The sequence below is a fragment of the Balaenoptera borealis genome (genome assembly GCF_965194805.1).
Source record: "Balaenoptera borealis genome assembly, chromosome: 1".
NCBI classification, from domain to species: Eukaryota; Metazoa; Chordata; class Mammalia; order Artiodactyla; family Balaenopteridae; genus Balaenoptera; species Balaenoptera borealis.
In genome coordinates, this window is record NC_138860.1 from 67,808,412 (window position 1) to 67,831,857 (window position 23,446).

Sequence of the window (23,446 nt, forward strand, 5' to 3'; positions counted from 1 at the left end):
AAGTTGTACTCACTCTTTAAAAAAAAAGGAAAAGAAAAAAAGGACATGCCTAAAGCTCAGTATAAGGAATTATTAGCCACATGCAAATTCAAAGTCAAAAAGGGTGCAGCTCAAACCGGTCATGACCATCAGCAAAAAGTCTACAAACGATAAATGCTGAAGGGGTTTTAGAGAACTGTGTACTTTCTAGCTGCTGGTGGGATGTAAAGTGGTAACAGCACTAACGCAAACTGAATCGAGCTGCTTGAAGAGGTAAAAATTGAGCTACCATATGATGCGGCAGGGAACCTTTGGGCCTATAACCTAAGACCACCAGAATCGGAAAGACAGATGCAGGCAAATGTGCACTGAAACAATATGAAATAGCCAAGACATGGAAGGAAAAAAAATGTCCGTAAACAGATGAATGGACAAAGACGAAGTGGTATGTACCATATGGAATAGTAGCTTCGCGAAAAAAATGAACAATGCCGTTTTTACGACTACAGTGGAGCCTAGAAATAATCATATAAGGTTAAGTAAGTCAAAAGGGTATGACAAATATCCTATGATATCATTTATACATGTTATCCTAAGATTGCTACCAATGAACATATTTCCACAGAAAAAGACACTCACAGACTTATCAAATAAACTAATGGTTAGCCAAAATGAAAGGTGGGAGGATGGGTAAATTAGGACTATGGGGTTAACATACATATACTAATGTATGTTAAATGTATATAAACATATAACAGATAAACTTTATGAATTATATAATCACGAATACCTTTAAAATATACATTCTGTGATCACATACATGGTAACAGGATCCGAAGATGAACAGACATATGTAGGAATCATTAAGCAGATTCTGTACAGCCAGACAATCAAAACACTCCAATCAAATTTACCCCGATAAGAAATAGAAATTATATTTAAAAAACAAACATAAGTAAGGAGACATAAACTTCTGGGGGCATGTTCAAGCACATTCCACTCTAATTTACAACCTCGGAACCCTACCTCCAGGAAGACTCTGTTGCCAAAGTCACAAGAGTTGAGAACGTAATAATGCTGCCGCCTTGTGGCTGTTTCCCACAAGAGCAACTTTAAACCCAGTGCCAATGGTTGCTTATATAGTCACAAGGACTGCAGGGCTGTAAATGACACAGGCCCTCAAAACATACCCTGGCGTAGGGAATAGGCAAGAAAATTCAAGACATGAGAAATTTTTCAAGAAATCAATAAGAGGAGGGAAGTTGTACTCACTCTTTAAAAAAAAGGAAAAGAAAAAAAAGGACATGCGTAAAGCTCAGTATAAGGAATTATTAGCCACATGCAAATTCAAATTCAAAAAGGTTTCAGCTCACACCAGTCAGGACCATCAGCAAAAAGTCTACAAACTATAAATGCTGAAGGGGTTTTAGAGAACTGTGTACCTTCTAGCTGCTGGTGGGATTTAAAGTGGTAACAGCACTAACGCAAACTGAATGGAGCTGCTTGAAAAGGTAAAAATTGAGCTATCATATGATGCGGCAGGGCACCTTTTGGGCCTATAAACTAAGACCACCAGAATCAGAAAGACAGAGGCAGGCAAATGTGCACTGCAGCAATACTGAAATAGCCAAGACATGGAAGCAAAAAAAGGTCCATAAACAGATGAATGGACAAAGAAGAAGTGGTATATGGACAGAATGGAATGGTAGCCTTGGGAAAAAATGAAGAATGCCGTTTTCAGGACTACAGTTGAGCCTGTAAATATTCATATAACTTTAAGTAAGTAAAAAGGGTATGACAAATATCCTATGATATCATTTATACATGTTATCCTAAGATTGCTACCAATGAACATATTTCCACAGAAAAAGACACTCACAGACTTATCAAATAAACTAATGGTTAGCCAAAATGAAAGGTGGGAGGATGGGTAAATTAGGACTATGGGGTTAACATACATATACTAATGTATGTTAAATGTATATAAACATATAACACATAAACTATATGAATTATATAATCACCAAGACCTTTAAAATATACATTTTGTAATCACATACATGGTAACAGGATCCGAAGATGAACAGACATATGTAGGAATCATTAAGCAGATTCTGTACAGCCAGACAATCAAAACACTCCAATCAAATTTACCCCGATAAGAAATAGAAATTATATTTAAAAAACAAACATAAGTAAGGAGACATAAACTTCTGGGGGCATGTTCAAGCACATTCCACTCTAATTTACAACCTCGGAACCCTACCTCCAGGAAGACTCTGTTGCCAAAGTCACAAGAGTTGAGAACGTAATAATGCTGCCGCCTTGTGGCTGTTTCCCACAAGAGCAGCGTTAAACCCAGTGCCAATGGTTGCTTATATAGTCACAAGGACTGCACGCTGTAAATGCCACAGGCCCTCAACAATGCCCTGGGGTAGGGAATAGGCAAGAAAATTCAACACATGAGAAGTTTTTCAAGAAATCAATCAGAGGAGGGAAGTTGTACTCACTCTTTAAAAAAAAAGGAAAAGAAAAAAAAGGACATGTGTAAAGCTCAGTATAAGGAATTATTAGCCACATGCAAATTCAAATTCAAAAAGGTTTCAGCTCACACCAGTCAGGACCATCAGCAAAAAGTCTACAAACTATAAATGCTGAAGGGGTTTTAGAGAACTGTGTACCTTCTAGCTGCTGCTGGGATGTAAAGTGGTAACAGCACTAACGCAAACTGAATGGAGCTGCTTGAAAAGGTAAAAATTGAGCTACCATATGATGCGGCAGGGCAACTTTTGGGCCTATAAACTAAGACCACCAGAATCAGAAAGACAGAGGCAGGCAAATGTGCACTGCAGCAATACTGAAATAGCCAAGACATGGAAGCAAAAAAAGGTCCATAAACAGATGAATGGGCAAAGAAGAAGTTGTATATGGACAGAATGGAATGCTAGCCTTGGGAAAAAATGAAGAATGCCGTTTTCAGGACTACAGTTGAGCCTATAAATATTCATATAACTTTAAGTAAGTAAAAAGGGTATGACAAATATCCTATGATATCATTTATACATGTTATCCTAAGATTGCTACCAATGAACATATTTCCACAGAAAAAGACACTCACAGACTTATCAAATAAACTAATGGTTAGCCAAAATGAAAGGTGGGAGGATGGGTAAATTAGGACTATGGGGTTAACATACATATACTAATGTTATGTTAAATGTATATAAACATATAACAGATAAACTATATTAATTATATAATCACCAATACCTTTAAAATATACATTCTGTAATCACATACATGGTAACAGGATCCGAAGATGAACAGACATATGTAGGAGTCTTTTAGCAGATTCTGTACAGCCAGACAATCAAAACACTCTAATCAAATTTACTCTGATAAGAAATAGAAATTAAATTTAATAAACAAACATAAGTAAGGAGACATAAACTTCTGGGGGCTTGTCCCAGCACATTCCACTCTAATTTACAACCTTGGAACACTACCTCCAGGAAGACTCTATTGCTGTAGTAACAAGAGTTGAGAACGTAATAATGCTGCCGCCTTGTGGCTGTTTCCCACAACAGCAGTTTTAAACCCAGTGCTAATGGTTGCTTAATAGTCACAACGACTGCAGGGGTCTAAATGACACATGCCCTCAAAAATTGCCCTGGGGTAGGGCATAGGCAAGAAAATTCAACACATGAGAAATTTTTCAAGAAGTCAATATGAAGAGGGAAGTTGTATTCACTCTTTAACAAAAAAAGGAAAAGAAGAAAAAGGATATGCCTAAAGCTCAGTATAAGGAATTATTAGCCACATGCGTATCCAACCTCCAAAAAGGTTTCAGCTCACACCAGTCAAATGGCCATCAGCAAAAATCTACAAACTCTAAATGCTGAAGGGGTTTTAGAGAACTGTGTAACTCCTAGATGCTGGTGGGATATAAAGTGGTAACAGCACTAACAAAAACTGAATGGAGCTGCTTTACAAGGTAAAAATTGAGCTACCATATGATGCGAAAGGGTACATTTTGAGCCTATAAACTAAGACCACCAGAATGAGAAAGACAGAGGCAGGCAAATGTGCACTGCAGCAATACTGAAATAGCCAAGACATGGAAGCAGAAAAAGGTCCATCAACAGATGAATGGAAAAAGAAGAAGTGGTATATGGACAGAATGGAATAGTAGCCTCGGGAAAAATATGAACAATGCCGTTTTCAGGACTACAGTTGGGCCTAGAAATAATCATATAACGTTAAGTAAGTCAAAAGGGTATGAGAAATATCCTATGATATCATTTATACATGTTATCCTAAGATTGCTACCAATGAACACATTTCCACAGAAAAAGACACTCACAGACTTATCAAATAAACTAATGGTTAGCCAAAATGAAAGGTGGGAAGATGGGTAAATTAGGACTATGGGGTTAACATACATATACTAATGTATGTTAAATGTATATAAACATATAACATATAAACTATATGAATTATATAATCACCAATACCTTCAAAATATACCTTGTGTAATCTCATACATGGTAACAGGATCCAAAGATGATCAGACATATGTGTGACTCATTGAGCAGATTCTGTACAGCCAGACAATCAAAACACTCGAATCAAATTTACTCCAATAAGAAATAGAATTTAAACTTAAAAAACAAACATAAGTAAGGAGACATAAACTTCTGCGGGCTTGTCCCAGCACATTCCACTCTAATTTACAACCTCGGAACACGACCTCCAGGAAGACTCTGTTGCACTACTAACAAGAGTTGAGAACGTAATAATGCTGCCGCCTTGTGGCTGTTTCCCACAACAGCAGCTTTAAACCCAGTGCTAATGGTTGCTTATATAGTCACAAGGACTGCAGGGCTGTAAATGACACACGCCCTCAAAAATGCCCTGGGGTAGGGAATAGGCAAGAAAATTCAACACATGAGAATTTTTTCAAGAAGTCAATAAGAGGAGGGAAGTTGTACTCACTCTTTAAAAAAAAAGGAAAAGAAAAAAAGGACATGCCTAAAGCTCAGTATAAGGAATTATTAGCCACATGCAAATTCAAAGTCAAAAAGGGTGCAGCTCACACCGGTCATGACCATCAGCAAAAAGTCTACAAACGATAAATGCTGAAGGGGTTTTAGAGAACTGTGTACTTTCTAGCTGCTGGTGGGATGTAAAGTGGTAACAGCACTAACGCAAACTGAATCGAGCTGCTTGAAGAGGTAAAAATTGAGCTACCATATGATGCGGCAGGGCACCTTTGGGCCTATAACCTAAGACCACCAGAATCGGAAAGACAGATGCAGGCAAATGTGCACTGAAACAATATTGAAATAGCCAAGACATGGAAGGAAAAAAAATGTCCATAAACAGATGAATGGACAAAGACGAAGTGGTAAATGTACCCTATGGAATAGTAGCTTCGCGAAAAAAATGAACAATGCCGTTTTTACGACTACAGTGGAGCCTAGAAATAATCATATAAGGTTAAGTAAGTCAAAAGGGTATGAAAAATATCCTATGATATCATTTATACATGTTATCCTAAGATTGCTACCAATGAACATATTTCCACAGAAAAAGACACTCACAGACTTATCAAATAAACTAATGGTTAGCCAAAATGAAAGGTGGGAGGATGGGTAAATTAGGACTATGGGGTTAACATACATATACTAATGTATGTTAAATGTATATAAACATATAACAGATAAACTTTATGAATTATATAATCACGAATACCTTTAAAATATACATTCTGTGATCACATACATGGTAACAGGATCCGAAGATGAACAGACATATGTAGGAATCATTAAGCAGATTCTGTACAGCCAGACAATCAAAACACTCCAATCAAATTTACCCCGATAAGAAATAGAAATTATATTTAAAAAACAAACATAAGTAAGGAGACATAAACTTCTGGGGGCATGTTCAAGCACATTCCACTCTAATTTACAACCTCGGAACCCTACCTCCAGGAAGACTCTGTTGCCAAAGTCACAAGAGTTGAGAACGTAATAATGCTGCCGCCTTGTGGCTGTTTCCCACAAGAGCAACTTTAAACCCAGTGCCAATGGTTGCTTATATAGTCACAAGGACTGCAGGGCTGTAAATGACACAGGCCCTCAAAACATACCCTGGCGTAGGGAATAGGCAAGAAAATTCAAGACATGAGAAATTTTTCAAGAAATCAATAAGAGGAGGGAAGTTGTACTCACTCTTTAAAAAAAAGGAAAAGAAAAAAAAGGACATGCGTAAAGCTCAGTATAAGGAATTATTAGCCACATGCAAATTCAAATTCAAAAAGGTTTCAGCTCACACCAGTCAGGACCATCAGCAAAAAGTCTACAAACTATAAATGCTGAAGGGGTTTTAGAGAACTGTGTACCTTCTAGCTGCTGGTGGGATTTAAAGTGGTAACAGCACTAACGCAAACTGAATGGAGCTGCTTGAAAAGGTAAAAATTGAGCTATCATATGATGCGGCAGGGCACCTTTTGGGCCTATAAACTAAGACCACCAGAATCAGAAAGACAGAGGCAGGCAAATGTGCACTGCAGCAATACTGAAATAGCCAAGACATGGAAGCAAAAAAAGGTCCATAAACAGATGAATGGACAAAGAAGAAGTGGTATATGGACAGAATGGAATGGTAGCCTTGGGAAAAAATGAAGAATGCCGTTTTCAGGACTACAGTTGAGCCTGTAAATATTCATATAACTTTAAGTAAGTAAAAAGGGTATGACAAATATCCTATGATATCATTTATACATGTTATCCTAAGATTGCTACCAATGAACATATTTCCACAGAAAAAGACACTCACAGACTTATCAAATAAACTAATGGTTAGCCAAAATGAAAGGTGGGAGGATGGGTAAATTAGGACTATGGGGTTAACATACATATACTAATGTATGTTAAATGTATATAAACATATAACACATAAACTATATGAATTATATAATCACCAAGACCTTTAAAATATACATTTTGTAATCACATACATGGTAACAGGATCCGAAGATGAACAGACATATGTAGGAATCATTAAGCAGATTCTGTACAGCCAGACAATCAAAACACTCCAATCAAATTTACCCCGATAAGAAATAGAAATTATATTTAAAAAACAAACATAAGTAAGGAGACATAAACTTCTGCGCCTTGTCCCAGCACATTCCACTCTAATTTACAACCTCGGAACCCTACCTCCAGGAAGACTCTGTTGCCAAAGTCACAAGAGTTGAGAACGTAATAATGCTGCCGCCTTGTGGCTGTTTCCCACAAGAGCAGCGTTAAACCCAGTGCCAATGGTTGCTTATATAGTCACAAGGACTGCACGCTGTAAATGCCACAGGCCCTCAACAATGCCCTAGGGTAGGGAATAGGCAAGAAAATTCAACACATGAGAAGTTTTTCAAGAAATCAATCAGAGGAGGGAAGTTGTACTCACTCTTTAAAAAAAAAGGAAAAGAAAAAAAAGGACATGTGTAAAGCTCAGTATAAGGAATTATTAGCCACATGCAAATTCAAATTCAAAAAGGTTTCAGCTCACACCAGTCAGGACCATCAGCAAAAAGTCTACAAACTATAAATGCTGAAGGGGTTTTAGAGAACTGTGTACCTTCTAGCTGCTGCTGGGATGTAAAGTGGTAACAGCACTAACGCAAACTGAATGGAGCTGCTTGAAAAGGTAAAAATTGAGCTACCATATGATGCGGCAGGGCAACTTTTGGGCCTATAAACTAAGACCACCAGAATCAGAAAGACAGAGGCAGGCAAATGTGCACTGCAGCAATACTGAAATAGCCAAGACATGGAAGCAAAAAAAGGTCCATAAACAGATGAATGGGCAAAGAAGAAGTTGTATATGGACAGAATGGAATGCTAGCCTTGGGAAAAAATGAAGAATGCCGTTTTCAGGACTACAGTTGAGCCTAGAAATATTCATATAACTTTAAGTAAGTAAAAAGGGTATGACAAATATCCTATGATATCATTTATACATGTTATCCTAAGATTGCTACCAATGAACATATTTCCACAGAAAAAGACACTCACAGACTTATCAAATAAACTAATGGTTAGCCAAAATGAAAGGTGGGAGGATGGGTAAATTAGGACTATGGGGTTAACATACATATACTAATGTTATGTTAAATGTATATAAACATATAACAGATAAACTATATTAATTATATAATCACCAATACCTTTAAAATATACATTCTGTAATCACATACATGGTAACAGGATCCGAAGATGAACAGACATATGTAGGAGTCTTTTAGCAGATTCTGTACAGCCAGACAATCAAAACACTCTAATCAAATTTACTCTGATAAGAAATAGAAATTAAATTTAATAAACAAACATAAGTAAGGAGACATAAACTTCTGGGGGCTTGTCCCAGCACATTCCACTCTAATTTACAACCTTGGAACACTACCTCCAGGAAGACTCTATTGCTGTAGTAACAAGAGTTGAGAACGTAATAATGCTGCCGCCTTGTGGCTGTTTCCCACAACAGCAGTTTTAAACCCAGTGCTAATGGTTGCTTAATAGTCACAACGACTGCAGGGGTCTAAATGACACATGCCCTCAAAAATTGCCCTGGGGTAGGGCATAGGCAAGAAAATTCAACACATGAGAAATTTTTCAAGAAGTCAATATGAAGAGGGAAGTTGTATTCACTCTTTAACAAAAAAAGGAAAAGAAGAAAAAGGATATGCCTAAAGCTCAGTATAAGGAATTATTAGCCACATGCGTATCCAACCTCCAAAAAGGTTTCAGCTCACACCAGTCAAATGGCCATCAGCAAAAATCTACAAACTCTAAATGCTGAAGGGGTTTTAGAGAACTGTGTAACTCCTAGATGCTGGTGGGATATAAAGTGGTAACAGCACTAACAAAAACTGAATGGAGCTGCTTTACAAGGTAAAAATTGAGCTACCATATGATGCGAAAGGGTACATTTTGAGCCTATAAACTAAGACCACCAGAATGAGAAAGACAGAGGCAGGCAAATGTGCACTGCAGCAATACTGAAATAGCCAAGACATGGAAGCAGAAAAAGGTCCATCAACAGATGAATGGAAAAAGAAGAAGTGGTATATGGACAGAATGGAATAGTAGCCTCGGGAAAAATATGAACAATGCCGTTTTCAGGACTACAGTTGGGCCTAGAAATAATCATATAACGTTAAGTAAGTCAAAAGGGTATGAGAAATATCCTATGATATCATTTATACATGTTATCCTAAGATTGCTACCAATGAACACATTTCCACAGAAAAAGACACTCACAGACTTATCAAATAAACTAATGGTTAGCCAAAATGAAAGGTGGGAAGATGGGTAAATTAGGACTATGGGGTTAACATACATATACTAATGTATGTTAAATGTATATAAACATATAACATATAAACTATATGAATTATATAATCACCAATACCTTCAAAATATACCTTGTGTAATCTCATACATGGTAACAGGATCCAAAGATGATCAGACATATGTGTGACTCATTGAGCAGATTCTGTACAGCCAGACAATCAAAACACTCGAATCAAATTTACTCCAATAAGAAATAGAATTTAAACTTAAAAAACAAACATAAGTAAGGAGACATAAACTTCTGCGGGCTTGTCCCAGCACATTCCACTCTAATTTACAACCTCGGAACACGACCTCCAGGAAGACTCTGTTGCACTACTAACAAGAGTTGAGAACGTAATAATGCTGCCGCCTTGTGGCTGTTTCCCACAACAGCAGCTTTAAACCCAGTGCTAATGGTTGCTTATATAGTCACAAGGACTGCAGGGCTGTAAATGACACACGCCCTCAAAAATGCCCTGGGGTAGGGAATAGGCAAGAAAATTCAACACATGAGAATTTTTTCAAGAAGTCAATAAGAGGAGGGAAGTTGTACTCACTCTTTAAAAAAAAAGGAAAAGAAAAAAAGGACATGCCTAAAGCTCAGTATAAGGAATTATTAGCCACATGCAAATTCAAAGTCAAAAAGGGTGCAGCTCACACCGGTCATGACCATCAGCAAAAAGTCTACAAACGATAAATGCTGAAGGGGTTTTAGAGAACTGTGTACTTTCTAGCTGCTGGTGGGATGTAAAGTGGTAACAGCACTAACGCAAACTGAATCGAGCTGCTTGAAGAGGTAAAAATTGAGCTACCATATGATGCGGCAGGGCACCTTTGGGCCTATAACCTAAGACCACCAGAATCGGAAAGACAGATGCAGGCAAATGTGCACTGAAACAATATTGAAATAGCCAAGACATGGAAGGAAAAAAAATGTCCATAAACAGATGAATGGACAAAGACGAAGTGGTAAATGTACCCTATGGAATAGTAGCTTCACGAAAAAAATGAACAATGCCGTTTTTACGACTACAGTGGAGCCTAGAAATAATCATATAAGGTTAAGTAAGTCAAAAGGGTATGAAAAATATCCTATGATATCATTTATACATGTTATCCTAAGATTGCTACCAATGAACATATTTCCACAGAAAAAGACACTCACAGACTTATCAAATAAACTAATGGTTAGCCAAAATGAAAGGTGGGAGGATGGGTAAATTAGGACTATGGGGTTAACATACATATACTAATGTATGTTAAATGTATATAAACATATAACATATAAACTATATGAATTATATAATCACCTATACCTTCAAAATATACATTCTGTAAACAAACACATTGTAACAGCATCTGAAGATGAACTGACATATGTATGAATCATTGAGCAGATTCTGTACAGCCAGACAATGAAAACACTCTAATCAAATTTCCTCCGATAAGAAATAGAAATTAAATTTAAAAAAGAAACCTAAGTAAGGAGACATAAACTTCTGGGGGCTTGTCCCAGGACATGCCACTCTAATTTACAACCTCAGAACACTACCTCCTGTAAAAGTCTGTTGCCCTATTAACAAGAGATGAGAACGTAATAATGCTGCTGCCTTGTGGCTGTTTCCCACAACAGCAGCTTTAAACCCAGTGCCGATGGTTGCTTATATAGTCACAAGGACTGCAGGGCTGTAAATGACTCACGCCCTCAAAAATGCCCTGGGGTAGGGAATAGGAAAGAAAATTCAACACATGAGAAATTTTTCAAGAAGTCAATAAGAGGAGGGAAGTTGTACTCACTCTTTAAAAAAAAGGAAAAGAAAAAAGGGACATGCCTAAAGCTCAGTATAAGGAATTATTAGCCACATGCAAATTCAAATTCAAAAAGGTTTCAGCTAACACCAGTCATTTCCATCAGCAAAAAGTCTACAAATTATAAATGCTGAAGGGGTTTTAGAGAACTGTGTACCTTCTAGCTGCTGGTGGGATGTAAAGTGGCAAAAGCACTAACGAAAACTGAATGGAGCTGCTTGAAAAGGTAAAAATTGAGCTACCATATGATGCGGCAGGTCAACTTTTGGGCCTATAACCTAAGACCACCAGAATCGAAAACACACAGGCAGACAAATGAGCACTGCAGCAATACTGAAATAGCCAAGACATGGAAGCAGAAAAAAGGTTCATAAACAGATGAATGGACAAAGAAGAAGTGGTATACGTACCAAATAGAATAGTAGCCTCGGGAAATAAATGAACCATGCCGTTTTCAGGACTATAGTTGAGCCTAGAAATAATCATATAAGGATAAGTAAGTCAAAAAGGTATGAGAAATATCCTATGATATCATTTATACATGTTATCCTAAGATTGCTACCAATGAACACATTTCCACAGAAAAAAGACACTCACAGACTTATCAAATAAACTAAAGGTTAGCCAAAATGAAAGGTGGGAAGATGGGTAAATTAGGACTATGGGGTTAACATACATATACTAATGTATGTTAAATGTATATAAACATATAACATATAAACTATATGAATTATATAATCACGAATACCTTCAAAATATACCTTGTGTAATCTCATACATGGTAACAGGATCCAAAGATGATCAGATATATGTGTGACTCTTTGAGCAGATTCTGTACAGCCAGACAATCGAAACACTCGAATCAAATTTACTCCGATAAGAAATAGAATTTAAACTTAAAAAACAAACATAAGTAAGGAGACATAAACTTCTCGGGGCTTGTCCCAGCACATTCCACTCTAATTTACAACCTCGGAACACGACCTCCAGGAAGACTCTGTTGCACTACTAACAAGAGTTGAGAACGTAATAATGCTGCCGCCTTGTGGCTGTTTCCCACAACAGCAGCTTTAAACCCAGTGCTAATGGTTGCTTATATAGTCACAAGGACTGCAGGGCTGTAAATGACACACGCCCTCAAAAATGCCCTGGGGTAGGGAATAGGCAAGAAAATTCAACACATGAGAATTTTTTCAAGAAGTCAATAAGAGGAGGGAAGTTGTACTCACTCTTTAAAAAAAAAGGAAAAGAAAAAAAGGACATGCCTAAAGCTCAGTATAAGGAATTATTAGCCACATGCAAATTCAAAGTCAAAAAGGGTGCAGCTCACACCGGTCATGACCATCAGCAAAAAGTCTACAAACGATAAATGCTGAAGGGGTTTTAGAGAACTGTGTACTTTCTAGCTGCTGGTGGGATGTAAAGTGGTAACAGCACTAACGCAAACTGAATCGAGCTGCTTGAAGAGGTAAAAATTGAGCTACCATATGATGCGGCAGGGCACCTTTGGGCCTATAACCTAAGACCACCAGAATCGGAAAGACAGATGCAGGCAAATGTGCACTGAAACAATATTGAAATAGCCAAGACATGGAAGGAAAAAAAATGTCCATAAACAGATGAATGGACAAAGACGAAGTGGTAAATGTACCCTATGGAATAGTAGCTTCGCGAAAAAAATGAACAATGCCGTTTTTACGACTACAGTGGAGCCTAGAAATAATCATATAAGGTTAAGTAAGTCAAAAGGGTATGAAAAATATCCTATGATATCATTTATACATGTTATCCTAAGATTGCTACCAATGAACATATTTCCACAGAAAAAGACACTCACAGACTTATCAAATAAACTAATGGTTAGCCAAAATGAAAGGTGGGAGGATGGGTAAATTAGGACTATGGGGTTAACATACATATACTAATGTATGTTAAATGTATATAAACATATAACATATAAACTATATGAATTATATAATCACCTATACCTTCAAAATATACATTCTGTAAACAAACACATTGTAACAGCATCTGAAGATGAACTGACATATGTATGAATCATTGAGCAGATTCTGTACAGCCAGACAATGAAAACACTCTAATCAAATTTCCTCCGATAAGAAATAGAAATTAAATTTAAAAAAGAAACCTAAGTAAGGAGACATAAACTTCTGGGGGCTTGTCCCAGGACATGCCACTCTAATTTACAACCTCAGAACACTACCTCCTGTAAAAGTCTGTTGCCCTATTAACAAGAGATGAGAACGTAATAATGCTGCTGCCTTGTGGCTGTTTCCCACAACAGCAGCTTTAAACCCAGTGCCGATGGTTGCTTATATAGTCAGAAGGACTGCAGGGCTGTAAATGACTCACGCCCTCAAAAATGCCCTGGGGTAGGGAATAGGAAAGAAAATTCAACACATGAGAAATTTTTCAAGAAGTCAATAAGAGGAGGGAAGTTGTACTCACTCTTTAAAAAAAAGGAAAAGAAAAAAGGGACATGCCTAAAGCTCAGTATAAGGAATTATTAGCCACATGCAAATTCAAATTCAAAAAGGTTTCAGCTAACACCAGTCATTTCCATCAGCAAAAAGTCTACAAATTATAAATGCTGAAGGGGTTTTAGAGAACTGTGTACCTTCTAGCTGCTGGTGGGATGTAAAGTGGCAAAAGCACTAACGAAAACTGAATGGAGCTGCTTGAAAAGGTAAAAATTGAGCTACCATATGATGCGGCAGGTCAACTTTTGGGCCTATAACCTAAGACCACCAGAATCGAAAACACACAGGCAGACAAATGAGCACTGCAGCAATACTGAAATAGCCAAGACATGGAAGCAGAAAAAAGGTTCATAAACAGATGAATGGACAAAGAAGAAGTGGTATACGTACCAAATAGAATAGTAGCCTCGGGAAATAAATGAACCATGCCGTTTTCAGGACTATAGTTGAGCCTAGAAATAATCATATAAGGATAAGTAAGTCAAAAAGGTATGAGAAATATCCTATGATATCATTTATACATGTTATCCTAAGATTGCTACCAATGAACACATTTCCACAGAAAAAAGACACTCACAGACTTATCAAATAAACTAAAGGTTAGCCAAAATGAAAGGTGGGAAGATGGGTAAATTAGGACTATGGGGTTAACATACATATACTAATGTATGTTAAATGTATATAAACATATAACATATAAACTATATGAATTATATAATCACGAATACCTTCAAAATATACCTTGTGTAATCTCATACATGGTAACAGGATCCAAAGATGATCAGATATATGTGTGACTCTTTGAGCAGATTCTGTACAGCCAGACAATCGAAACACTCGAATCAAATTTACTCCGATAAGAAATAGAATTTAAACTTAAAAAACAAACATAAGTAAGGAGACATAAACTTCTCGGGGCTTGTCCCAGCACATTCCACTCTAATTTACAACCTCGGAACACGACCTCCAGGAAGACTCTGTTGCACTACTAACAAGAGTTGAGAACGTAATAATGCTGCCGCCTTGTGGCTGTTTCCCACAACAGCAGCTTTAAACCCAGTGCTAATGGTTGCTTATATAGTCACAAGGACTGCAGGGCTGTAAATGACACACGCCCTCAAAAATGCCCTGGGGTAGGGAATAGGCAAGAAAATTCAACACATGAGAATTTTTTCAAGAAGTCAATAAGAGGAGGGAAGTTGTACTCACTCTTTAAAAAAAAAGGAAAAGAAAAAAAGGACATGCCTAAAGCTCAGTATAAGGAATTATTAGCCACATGCAAATTCAAAGTCAAAAAGGGTGCAGCTCACACCGGTCATGACCATCAGCAAAAAGTCTACAAACGATAAATGCTGAAGGGGTTTTAGAGAACTGTGTACTTTCTAGCTGCTGGTGGGATGTAAAGTGGTAACAGCACTAACGCAAACTGAATCGAGCTGCTTGAAGAGATAAAAATTGAGCTACCATATGATGCGGCAGGGAACCTTTGGGCCTATAACCTAAGACCACCAGAATCGGAAAGACAGATGCAGGCAAATGTGCACTGAAACAATATTGAAATAGCCAAGACATGGAAGGAAAAAAAATGTCCGTAAACAGATGAATGGACAAAGACGAAGTGGTATGTACCATATGGAATAGTAGCTTCGCGAAAAAAATGAACAATGCCGTTTTTACGACTACAGTGGAGCCTAGAAATAATCATATAAGGTTAAGTAAGTCAAAAGGGTATGACAAATATCCTATGATATCATTTATACATGTTATCCTAAGATTGCTACCAATGAACATATTTCCACAGAAAAAGACACTCACAGACTTATCAAATAAACTAATGGTTAGCCAAAATGAAAGGTGGGAGGATGGGTAAATTAGGACTATGGGGTTAACATACATATACTAATGTATGTTAAATGTATATAAACATATAACAGATAAACTTTATGAATTATATAATCACGAATACCTTTAAAATATACATTCTGTGATCACATACATGGTAACAGGATCCGAAGATGAACAGACATATGTAGGAATCATTAAGCAGATTCTGTACAGCCAGACAATCAAAACACTCCAATCAAATTTACCCCGATAAGAAATAGAAATTATATTTAAAAAACAAACATAAGTAAGGAGACATAAACTTCTGGGGGCATGTTCAAGCACATTCCACTCTAATTTACAACCTCGGAACCCTACCTCCAGGAAGACTCTGTTGCCAAAGTCACAAGAGTTGAGAACGTAATAATGCTGCCGCCTTGTGGCTGTTTCCCACAAGAGCAACTTTAAACCCAGTGCCAATGGTTGCTTATATAGTCACAAGGACTGCAGGGCTGTAAATGACACACGCCCTCAAAAATGCCCTGGGGTAGGGAATAGGAAAGAAAATTCAACACATGAGAAATTTTTCAAGAAGTCAATAAGAGGAGGGAAGTTGTACTCACTCTTTAAAAAAAAGGAAAAGAAAAAAGGGACATGCCTAAAGCTCAGTATAAGGAATTATTAGCCACATGCAAATTCAAATTCAAAAAGGTTTCAGCTAACACCAGTCATTTCCATCAGCAAAAAGTCTACAAATTATAAATGCTGAAGGGGTTTTAGAGAACTGTGTACCTTCTAGCTGCTGGTGGGATGTAAAGTGGCAAAAGCACTAACGAAAACTGAATGGAGCTGCTTGAAAAGGTAAAAATTGAGCTACCATATGATGCGGCAGGTCAACTTTTGGGCCTATAACCTAAGACCACCAGAATCGAAAACACACAGGCAGACAAATGAGCACTGCAGCAATACTGAAATAGCCAAGACATGGAAGCAGAAAAAAGGTTCATAAACAGATGAATGGACAAAGAAGAAGTGGTATACGTACCAAATAGAATAGTAGCCTCGGGAAATAAATGAACCATGCCGTTTTCAGGACTATAGTTGAGCCTAGAAATAATCATATAAGGATAAGTAAGTCAAAAAGGTATGAGAAATATCCTATGATATCATTTATACATGTTATCCTAAGATTGCTACCAATGAACACATTTCCACAGAAAAAAGACACTCACAGACTTATCAAATAAACTAAAGGTTAGCCAAAATGAAAGGTGGGAAGATGGGTAAATTAGGACTATGGGGTTAACATACATATACTAATGTATGTTAAATGTATATAAACATATAACATATAAACTATATGAATTATATAATCACGAATACCTTCAAAATATACCTTGTGTAATCTCATACATGGTAACAGGATCCAAAGATGATCAGATATATGTGTGACTCTTTGAGCAGATTCTGTACAGCCAGACAATCGAAACACTCGAATCAAATTTACTCCGATAAGAAATAGAATTTAAACTTAAAAAACAAACATAAGTAAGGAGACATAAACTTCTCGGGGCTTGTCCCAGCACATTCCACTCTAATTTACAACCTCGGAACACGACCTCCAGGAAGACTCTGTTGCACTACTAACAAGAGTTGAGAACGTAATAATGCTGCCGCCTTGTGGCTGTTTCCCACAACAGCAGCTTTAAACCCAGTGCTAATGGTTGCTTATATAGTCACAAGGACTGCAGGGCTGTAAATGACACACGCCCTCAAAAATGCCCTGGGGTAGGGAATAGGCAAGAAAATTCAACACATGAGAATTTTTTCAAGAAGTCAATAAGAGGAGGGAAGTTGTACTCACTCTTTAAAAAAAAAGGAAAAGAAAAAAAGGACATGCCTAAAGCTCAGTATAAGGAATTATTAGCCACATGCAAATTCAAAGTCAAAAAGGGTGCAGCTCACACCGGTCATGACCATCAGCAAAAAGTCTACAAACGATAAATGCTGAAGGGGTTTTAGAGAACTGTGTACTTTCTAGCTGCTGGTGGGATGTAAAGTGGTAACAGCACTAACGCAAACTGAATCGAGCTGCTTGAAGAGGTAAAAATTGAGCTACCATATGATGCGGCAGGGCACCTTTGGGCCTATAACCTAAGACCACCAGAATCGGAAAGACAGATGCAGGCAAATGTGCACTGAAACAATATTGAAATAGCCAAGACATGGAAGGAAAAAAAATGTCCGTAAACAGATGAATGGACAAAGACGAAGTGGTATGTACCATATGGAATAGTAGCTTCGCGAAAAAAATGAACAATGCCGTTTTTACGACTACAGTGGAGCCTAGAAATAATCATATAAGGTTAAGTAAGTCAAAAGGGTATGACAAATATCCTATGATATCATTTATACATGTTATCCTAAGATTGCTACCAATGAACATATTTCCACAGAAAAAGACACTCACAGACTTATCAAATAAACTAATGGTTAGCCAAAATGAAAGGTGGGAGGATGGGTAAATTAGGACTATGGGGTTAACATACATATACTAATGTATGTTAAATGTATATAAACATATAACAGATAAACTTTATGAATTATATAATCACGAATACCTTTAAAATATACATTCTGTGATCACATACATGGTAACAGGATCCGAAGATGAACAGACATATGTAGGAATCATTAAGCAGATTCTGTACAGCCAGACAATCAAAACACTCCAATCAAATTTACCCCGATAAGAAATAGAAATTATATTTAAAAAACAAACATAAGTAAGGAGACATAAACTTCTGGGGGCATGTTCAAGCACATTCCACTCTAATTTACAACCTCGGAACCCTACCTCCAGGAAGACTCTGTTGCCAAAGTCACAAGAGTTGAGAACGTAATAATGCTGCCGCCTTGTGGCTGTTTCCCACAAGAGCAACTTTAAACCCAGTGCCAATGGTTGCTTATATAGTCACAAGGACTGCAGGGCTGTAAATGACACACGCCCTCAAAAATGCCCTGGGGTAGGGAATAGGAAAGAAAATTCAACACATGAGAAATTTTTCAAGAAGTCAATAAGAGGAGGGAAGTTGTACTCACTCTTTAAAAAAAAGGAAAAGAAAAAAGGGACATGCCTAAAGCTCAGTATAAGGAATTATTAGCCACATGCAAATTCAAATTCAAAAAGGTTTCAGCTAACACCAGTCATTTCCATCAGCAAAAAGTCTACAAATTATAAATGCTGAAGGGGTTTTAGAGAACTGTGTACCTTCTAGCTGCTGGTGGGATGTAAAGTGGCAAAAGCACTAACGAAAACTGAATGGAGCTGCTTGAAAAGGTAAAAATTGAGCTACCATATGATGCGGCAGGTCAACTTTTGGGCCTATAACCTAAGACCACCAGAATCGAAAACACACAGGCAGACAAATGAGCACTGCAGCAATACTGAAATAGCCAAGACATGGAAGCAGAAAAAAGGTTCATAAACAGATGAATGGACAAAGAAGAAGTGGTATACGTACCAAATAGAATAGTAGCCTCGGGAAATAAATGAACCATGCCGTTTTCAGGACTATAGTTGAGCCTAGAAATAATCATATAAGGATAAGTAAGTCAAAAAGGTATGAGAAATATCCTATGATATCATTTATACATGTTATCCTAAGATTGCTACCAATGAACACATTTCCACAGAAAAAAGACACTCACAGACTTATCAAATAAACTAAAGGTTAGCCAAAATGAAAGGTGGGAAGATGGGTAAATTAGGACTATGGGGTTAACATACATATACTAATGTATGTTAAATGTATATAAACATATAACATATAAACTATATGAATTATATAATCACGAATACCTTCAAAATATACCTTGTGTAATCTCATACATGGTAACAGGATCCAAAGATGATCAGATATATGTGTGACTCTTTGAGCAGATTCTGTACAGCCAGACAATCGAAACACTCGAATCAAATTTACTCCGATAAGAAATAGAATTTAAACTTAAAAAACAAACATAAGTAAGGAGACATAAACTTCTCGGGGCTTGTCCCAGCACATTCCACTCTAATTTACAACCTTGGAACACGACCTCCAGGAAGACTCTGTTGCACTACTAACAAGAGTTGAGAACGTAATAATGCTGCCGCCTTGTGGCTGTTTCCCACAACAGCAGCTTTAAACCCAGTGCTAATGGTTGCTTATATAGTCACAAGGACTGCAGGGCTGTAAATGACACACGCCCTCAAAAATGCCCTGGGGTAGGGAATAGGCAAGAAAATTCAACACATGAGAATTTTTTCAAGAAGTCAATAAGAGGAGGGAAGTTGTACTCACTCTTTAAAAAAAAAGGAAAAGAAAAAAAGGACATGCCTAAAGCTCAGTATAAGGAATTATTAGCCACATGCAAATTCAAAGTCAAAAAGGGTGCAGCTCACACCGGTCATGACCATCAGCAAAAAGTCTACAAACGATAAATGCTGAAGGGGTTTTAGAGAACTGTGTACTTTCTAGCTGCTGGTGGGATGTAAAGTGGTAACAGCACTAACGCAAACTGAATCGAGCTGCTTGAAGAGGTAAAAATTGAGCTACCATATGATGCGGCAGGGCACCTTTGGGCCTATAACCTAAGACCACCAGAATCGGAAAGACAGATGCAGGCAAATGTGCACTGAAACAATATTGAAATAGCCAAGACATGGAAGGAAAAAAAATGTCCGTAAACAGATGAATGGACAAAGACGAAGTGGTATGTACCATATGGAATAGTAGCTTCGCGAAAAAAATGAACAATGCCGTTTTTACGACTACAGTGGAGCCTAGAAATAATCATATAAGGTTAAGTAAGTCAAAAGGGTATGACAAATATCCTATGATATCATTTATACATGTTATCCTAAGATTGCTACCAATGAACATATTTCCACAGAAAAAGACACTCACAGACTTATCAAATAAACTAATGGTTAGCCAAAATGAAAGGTGGGAGGATGGGTAAATTAGGACTATGGGGTTAACATACATATACTAATGTATGTTAAATGTATATAAACATATAACAGATAAACTTTATGAATTATATAATCACGAATACCTTTAAAATATACATTCTGTGATCACATACATGGTAACAGGATCCGAAGATGAACAGACATATGTAGGAATCATTAAGCAGATTCTGTACAGCCAGACAATCAAAACACTCCAATCAAATTTACCCCGATAAGAAATAGAAATTATATTTAAAAAACAAACATAAGTAAGGAGACATAAACTTCTGGGGGCATGTTCAAGCACATTCCACTCTAATTTACAACCTCGGAACCCTACCTCCAGGAAGACTCTGTTGCCAAAGTCACAAGAGTTGAGAACGTAATAATGCTGCCGCCTTGTGGCTGTTTCCCACAAGAGCAACTTTAAACCCAGTGCCAATGGTTGCTTATATAGTCACAAGGACTGCAGGGCTGTAAATGACACAGGCCCTCAAAACATACCCTGGCGTAGGGAATAGGCAAGAAAATTCAAGACATGAGAAATTTTTCAAGAAATCAATAAGAGGAGGGAAGTTGTACTCACTCTTTAAAAAAAAGGAAAAGAAAAAAAAGGACATGCGTAAAGCTCAGTATAAGGAATTATTAGCCACATGCAAATTCAAATTCAAAAAGGTTTCAGCTCACACCAGTCAGGACCATCAGCAAAAAGTCTACAAACTATAAATGCTGAAGGGGTTTTAGAGAACTGTGTACCTTCTAGCTGCTGGTGGGATTTAAAGTGGTAACAGCACTAACGCAAACTGAATGGAGCTGCTTGAAAAGGTAAAAATTGAGCTATCATATGATGCGGCAGGGCACCTTTTGGGCCTATAAACTAAGACCACCAGAATCAGAAAGACAGAGGCAGGCAAATGTGCACTGCAGCAATACTGAAATAGCCAAGACATGGAAGCAAAAAAAGGTCCATAAACAGATGAATGGACAAAGAAGAAGTGGTATATGGACAGAATGGAATGGTAGCCTTGGGAAAAAATGAAGAATGCCGTTTTCAGGACTACAGTTGAGCCTGTAAATATTCATATAACTTTAAGTAAGTAAAAAGGGTATGACAAATATCCTATGATATCATTTATACATGTTATCCTAAGATTGCTACCAATGAACATATTTCCACAGAAAAAGACACTCACAGACTTATCAAATAAACTAATGGTTAGCCAAAATGAAAGGTGGGAGGATGGGTAAATTAGGACTATGGGGTTAACATACATATACTAATGTATGTTAAATGTATATAAACATATAACACATAAACTATATGAATTATATAATCACCAAGACCTTTAAAATATACATTTTGTAATCACCTACATGGTAACAGGATCCGAAGATGAACAGACATATGTAGGAATCATTAAGCAGATTCTGTACAGCCAGACAATCAAAACACTCCAATCAAATTTACCCCGATAAGAAATAGAAATTATATTTAAAAAACAAACATAAGTAAGGAGACATAAACTTCTGCGCCTTGTCCCAGCACATTCCACTCTAATTTACAACCTCGGAACCCTACCTCCAGGAAGACTCTGTTGCCAAAGTCACAAGAGTTGAGAACGTAATAATGCTGCCGCCTTGTGGCTGTTTCCCACAAGAGCAGCGTTAAACCCAGTGCCAATGGTTGCTTATATAGTCACAAGGACTGCACGCTGTAAATGCCACAGGCCCTCAACAATGCCCTGGGGTAGGGAATAGGCAAGAAAATTCAACACATGAGAAGTTTTTTCAAGAAATCAATCAGAGGAGGGAAGTTGTACTCACTCTTTAAAAAAAAAGGAAAAGAAAAAAAAGGACATGCGTAAAGCTCAGTATAAGGAATTATTAGCCACATGCAAATTCAAATTCAAAAAGGTTTCAGCTCACACCAGTCAGGACCATCAGCAAAAAGTCTACAAACTATAAATGCTGAAGGGGTTTTAGAGAACTGTGTACCTTCTAGCTGCTGCTGGGATGTAAAGTGGTAACAGCACTAACGCAAACTGAATGGAGCTGCTTGAAAAGGTAAAAATTGAGCTACCATATGATGCGGCAGGGCAACTTTTGGGCCTATAAACTAAGACCACCAGAATCAGAAAGACAGAGGCAGGCAAATGTGCACTGCAGCAATACTGAAATAGCCAAGACATGGAAGCAAAAAAAGGTCCATAAACAGATGAATGGGCAAAGAAGAAGTTGTATATGGACAGAATGGAATGCTAGCCTTGGGAAAAAATGAAGAATGCCGTTTTCAGGACTACAGTTGAGCCTATAAATATTCATATAACTTTAAGTAAGTAAAAAGGGTATGACAAATATCCTATGATATCATTTATACATGTTATCCTAAGATTGCTACCAATGAACATATTTCCACAGAAAAAGACACTCACAGACTTATCAAATAAACTAATGGTTAGCCAAAATGAAAGGTGGGAGGATGGGTAAATTAGGACTATGGGGTTAACATACATATACTAATGTTATGTTAAATGTATATAAACATATAACAGATAAACTATATTAATTATATAATCACCAATACCTTTAAAATATACATTCTGTAATCACATACATGGTAACAGGATCCGAAGATGAACAGACATATGTAGGAGTCTTTTAGCAGATTCTGTACAGCCAGACAATCAAAACACTCTAATCAAATTTACTCTGATAAGAAATAGAAATTAAATTTAATAAACAAACATAAGTAAGGAGACATAAACTTCTGGGGGCTTGTCCCAGCACATTCCACTCTAATTTACAACCTTGGAACACTACCTCCAGGAAGACTCTATTGCTGTAGTAACAAGAGTTGAGAACGTAATAATGCTGCCGCCTTGTGGCTGTTTCCCACAACAGCAGTTTTAAACCCAGTGCTAATGGTTGCTTAATAG